The sequence below is a fragment of the Pseudophryne corroboree genome (genome assembly GCF_028390025.1).
Source record: "Pseudophryne corroboree isolate aPseCor3 chromosome 3 unlocalized genomic scaffold, aPseCor3.hap2 SUPER_3_unloc_14, whole genome shotgun sequence".
NCBI lineage: Eukaryota > Metazoa > Chordata > Amphibia > Anura > Myobatrachidae > Pseudophryne > Pseudophryne corroboree.
In genome coordinates, this window is record NW_026967502.1 from 1,218,657 (window position 1) to 1,223,315 (window position 4,659).

General features: G+C 46.7%; 1 long non-coding RNA gene across 1 annotated transcript; it reads right to left on the reverse strand.

Moving 5' to 3' along the window:
- Positions 1-89: 89 nt before the first annotated feature.
- LOC134983397 (uncharacterized) lies at positions 90-4,257 on the reverse strand. Its single transcript, XR_010191632.1, has 3 exons — positions 2,993-4,257; positions 1,249-1,440; positions 90-200 (listed from the first exon to the last, which is right to left on the reverse strand). It is a non-coding gene; the product is annotated as an uncharacterized LOC134983397 (long non-coding RNA).
- Between the last annotated feature and the right edge of the window lie 402 nt (positions 4,258-4,659).

The following is a 4,659-nucleotide window of genomic DNA, read 5'->3' on the forward strand; positions in this document are numbered from 1 at the left end:
CATCTGTAGGAGACACACAGTGACTGAGTACAGTGTATATATGTGATTATCAGATGATGTGTGTATATAGGGGCCCCCATACCTGCTCTCCCCTGTACAATAGATGACAGTCTCCTCTTACCCAGTGATGTGAGGGGCCGGTGATTCTCCATCATCACGTCCTTGTACAGACCCCTGTGTTCCTCTATATACTCCCCCTCCTGCATGGAGACATAGACAGTGACACCCTGACACCTTATAGGAACCTGACACACACAGTGATACAGTCATCACCCAGACACGTCCCCCGGTGTTACTGTATAATGTCCCATTCCCAGCAGTCACCTCTCCAGTCATCACCCAGACACATCCCCTGGTGTTATTGTATAATGCCCCATTCCCAGCAGTCACCTCTCCAGTCATCACCCAGACACATCCCCCGGTGTTACTGTATAATGTCCCATTCCCAGCAGTCACCTCTCCAGTCATCACCCAGACACGTCCCCTTGTGTTACTGTATAAAGTCCCATTCCAAGCAGTCACCTCTCCAGTCATCACCCAGACACATCCCCTGGTGTTACTGTATAATACCCCATTCCCACCAGTCACCTCTCCAATCACCACCCAGACACATCCCCTGGTGTTACTGTATAATGTCCCATTCCCAGCAGTCATCTCTCCAGTCATCACCCAGACACATCACCTGGTGTTACTGTATAATGCCCCATTCCCAGAAGTCACCTCTCCAGTCATCATCCATACACGTCCCCTGGTGTTACTGTATAATGCCCCATTCCCAGCAGTCACCTCTCCAGTCATCACCCAGACACATCCCCTGGTGTTACTGTATAATGTCCCATTCCCAGCAGGCACCTCTCCAGTCATCACCCAGACACATACCAGGGTGTTACTGTATAATGCCCCATTCCCAGCAGTCACCTCTCCAGTCATCACCCAGACACGTCCCCTGGTGTTACTGTATAATGTCCCATTCCCAGCAGTCACCTCTCCAGTCATCACCCATACACATCCACTGGTGTTACTGTATAATGCCCCATTCCAAGCAGTTACCTCTCCAGGCATCACCCAGACACATCCCCCGATGTTACTGTATAATGTTACATTCCCAGCAGTCACCTCTCCAGTCATCACCCAGACACGTCCCCTGGTGTTACTGTATAATGCCCCTTTCCCAGCAGTCACCTCTCCAGTCATCACCCAGACACGTCCCCCGTTGTTACTGTATAATGCCCCATTCCCAGCAGTCACCTCTCCAGTCAGCAGCTGAATGATCTTGTTGGTGAGTTCCAGGATCTTCTTGTCATTGTGTCTCTCATGTGTCAGTGAGTGAGGTGGAGGCACCGTGATTGGGCTCTGGGTTCTTCTCAGTCCTCCTGATACATGGGGATGGCTGCTGGGTGTCTCACACCCATTGGATGTCTTCTTCACGATTGTGTAATCCTGTGTAAAGGTGGAGACATCAAATATCAATATATACACTCCCAGATCCCCTCACCTCCCCAGTCATGTCCCTGTATTATTACTATAGATATAAGTGACGTCACTATGAAGCTCCAAGATCCCTTAACCTCCTCAGTCGTGTCCCTGTATTATTACTATAGATATAAGTGATGTCACTGTGAGGCTCCAAGACCCCCTCACCTGCCCAGTCACATTACTGTATCATTAATATAGATATAAGTGACCTCACTATGACGCTCCGATTCCCTCACCTCCCCAGTCATGTCCTTGTATAATTACTTTAGATATAAGTGATGTCACTGTGAGGCTCCAAGACCCCCTCACCTCCCCAGTCACATCACTGTATTATTACTATAGATGTAAGTGATGTCACTGTGATGATCCCAGATCAATTCACCTCCCCAGTCATGTCACTGAATTATTACTAAAGATATAAGTGATGTCACTGTGACACTCCCAGATTCACTCACTTCCCCAGTCATGTCCCTGTTTTATTACTATAGACAAAAGTAACATCACTGTGACGCTCCCAAACCCCTCACCTCCGCAGTTATGTCCCTGTATTAATACTATAGATATATGTGACGTCAAAGTGATGCTCCCAGATCCCTTCACCTCCCCAGTCATGTCCTTGTATTATTACTATAGATATAAGTGATGTCACTGTGACACTCCCAGATCCCCCCACCTCCGTTGTCAAGTCCCTGTATTTACTATAGATATAAGTTACTTATCAGTAACGCTTCAAAATCCTCTCACCTCCCCAGTCATGTCCCTGTATTATTACTATAGATGAGTGACGTCACTATGAAGCTCCAAGATTCCATCGCCTCCCAAGTCAAGTCCCTGTATTATTACTATAGATATACGTGATGTCACTGTGATGCTCCCAGATCCCCTCACCTCCCCAGTGACATCCCTGTATTATTACTATAGACATGTGACCTCACTGTGATGCTCTGATTCCCTCACCTCCCCAGTCATATCCCTGTATTATGACTATAGATATTAGAGATGTCACAGTGACGCACTCAGATCCCCTCACCTCCCCAGTCATGTCCCTGTATTACTATAGATATAAGGTCACATTGATGCTTCCAGATCCTATCACCTCCCCAGTCATGTCCCTGTATAATTACTATAGATATAAGTGATGTCACGGTGACACTCCTAGATCCCCTCACCTCCCCAGTCATGTTCCTGTATTATTACTATAGATATAAGGTCACAGTGATGCTCCCAGATCTCCTCACCTCCCCAGTCATGTCCCTGTATTATTACTATAGATATAAGGCCACAGTGATGCTCCCAGATCCCCTCACCTTCCCAGTCATGTCCCTGTATTATCACTATAGATATAAGGTCACTGTGACGCTCCCATATCCCTTCACCTCCCCAGTCATGTCCTTGTATTATTACTATAGATATAAGTAGTCACAGTGATCCTCCCAGATCCCCTCACCTCCCCAGTCATATCCCTGTATTATTACTATAGATATAAGGTCAATGTGATGCTCCCAGATCCACTCACCTCCCCAGTCAGCAGGTAGATGATCTCCAGGGTGATATTTATTATCCTCTCAGTCCTGTGACTCCTGTCCTTGTCCATCCTCGGTGAATCAGAGAGAATACAGAACGTGTGATGTGTAATAAAGTGTCCGTTCCCCACAGCTGGAGTTCCTTGGAATAAATATAATACATAAAACATATTGCACATGTAACATAGTAAATATGGAATAGAGTGGTCATTAAGTCTCCTATTTCCCCACAGCCATAGAGTCCTGGTCAGTGTCTGCGAGGTTCCTGTGACCCAGCCCCATAAGGCTGTACTGCATAGTGGGCCTGATCTAGAGTGTAGCGCTATTGTGGGTGGAGTCACAATGAGCTGATGTTCGGTACACCGCTCATGTGCACGACCCATACGGAGCATGTGCTCTATGTGTCCTGAGTTGTCAGACGAGTATGGCTGCAGCCATGAAGTGGTGTAAGGGTGAGAATTGGTTGTGAAGGGACAGGGTCTCCTGAGGGAAATTTCATGGCCTCATTCATGGAGCTGCAGCGTACAGTCTCCGTAACCTCAGAATTCACAGATCCAGCCGATGGTGTAGCAGAGGTGGCAGGAGACAGGCAAGGGGGTGGCAGAAGACCGGCAGGGGAAAAGTGGCAGGAGACAGGCATGGGAAAGGCTGCAGGAGACAGGCAAGGGAAAGGTTGCAGGCGACAGGCAGGGAAAAAGTTGCAGGTGACAGGCAGGGGAAAGGTTGCAGGAGACAGGCAGGTGGGCTGCAGGGTGGAGGTGGCAGGAGACAGGCAGGGAAAAGGCGGCAAGAGACAGGCAGGGCAAAGGCGGCAAGAGACAGGCAGGGGAAAGGCGGCAGGAGACAGCCAGGGGGAAGGTGGCAGACATTATTTGTTCTCAGGAGATTGCATAATTTCTTAATCATTTGTAATAAAAGTTACGTTTTATTTTTTGAGAATATCTCATTATTTCTTCACAAGAGTGCGCCCACAATGAAGTCTACTTTCTTTCTCTTGTCACTGTGGCACTCCCAGGTCCCCCTCACCTCCCCAATGATGTCCCTCTATTATTACTATAGATATTAATGATGTCACTGTGACATTCCCAGATCCCCTTACCTTCCCAGTCATGTCCCTTTATTACTATAGATATAAGTGATGCCACAGTGATGCTCCCAGATTCCCTCACCTGCCCAGTCATATCCCTGTATTATTACTATATATATATAAGTGATGTTAAAGTGACACTCCCAGACCCCCTCACCTCCCCAGTCATGTCCCAGTATTACTACAGATATAAGTGATGTCAAAGTGACGCTCCCAGATCCCCTCACCTCCGCAGTCATGTCCCTGTCTTATTTCTATATATATAAGTGACGTCAGAGTGACTATCCCAGACCTCATAACCTCCGCAGTCATGTCTCTGTATTATTTATATATATATATATATGTGACATCAGAGTGACTATCCCAGACCTTCTCACCTCCCTGTATTATTACTATAGATAAGTGATGTCACAGTGACACTTCCAGGAGTGTGATATACATTTGCTTCATACTGCTCTAATTATCATCAGTTACACATGCCAGGGATATTATGGTCCTTGCTTTAATATATCCTAGAATTTGAGCAATATTTTCAATCCCCACAATTACATATAATAAAATTAATAATAATAA